Raw genomic sequence first — 898 nt, 5'->3', positions numbered from 1 at the left:
TTCCACCTACCTCACCCCATTCAAGGCCCCACCATGCTGCAGTACCCCTCACCAACCTCCTTCTGGCCCTGGTCACACAGGCTCCCACCTCCACAGGAAAAAGGAGCTGGATAAGGAGATCTGGACAGTAGCAGGCCTACGTCTGCTCCCTTTCCTCTTACAGCCCCAGGCAGAGCCCTGGGCATCCACCACCTCTCTGGGCCCCTTCCAGGTGTGGTGGGATCTGTTGTGATGGATTTGCTTGACTTTCCCCATAGATCTATTTTCAAGCCTTTGCCTCTCACAGCTGTTCCTATCAGTTGTCCCCTCTCCATGTTCTCCTCTAGCCTTTTTTCCATCCTAGGAAAGCTTGAAAGGGGAGCAATCAAAGATGAAAAGGCACTATGTCCTGCCTCTCTCACTTGTTTCAGGAAGGAAGGTTTTCCCCCATATAGGCTGATTTCTCTAGGCTACAGACAGAGCTGGGCTGACCTTAGGATCAAAATAATTTAGGATGTAAGGACCTCCATAGACCTCTGGATCAGGTCTCCACCCAAAGCAGGTCCAAATTCAATGTTGGATCCAACTCCAAAGCCAGATCAGGTCACTCAGGCTCTGTCCAATGAAGTTGGGAAGACTTCCAAGGGCAGAGATCCCACAGCCTCGCTGGGTCCCTCTTCCAAGGGCTGAGCATGTTCATGGTAAAAGTTTTTATACTTATTCCACCATTCTCCCACCCCTGCAGCACACAGGATGACTCCCAGAGGGATCTGACTTGCTGTGTTTGGCTGCAACCCCAGCATCCAAACCTTCCCTAGCCCTGACCACGTTGTTGGTGCGAAGCCTGACACTAACACGCTAGCCCTGTGCAACATCAGGGACACACCACCACGTTAGTGCCACACGTCCCGCTTTTACA

The sequence above is a fragment of the Pygoscelis adeliae genome, unplaced genomic scaffold (genome assembly GCF_000699105.1).
Source record: "Pygoscelis adeliae isolate BGI_AS28 unplaced genomic scaffold, ASM69910v1 Scaffold127, whole genome shotgun sequence".
NCBI lineage: Eukaryota > Metazoa > Chordata > Aves > Sphenisciformes > Spheniscidae > Pygoscelis > Pygoscelis adeliae.
The sequence above is the reverse complement of the archived record's forward strand: the minus strand, read 5'-3'. Positions refer to the sequence as shown.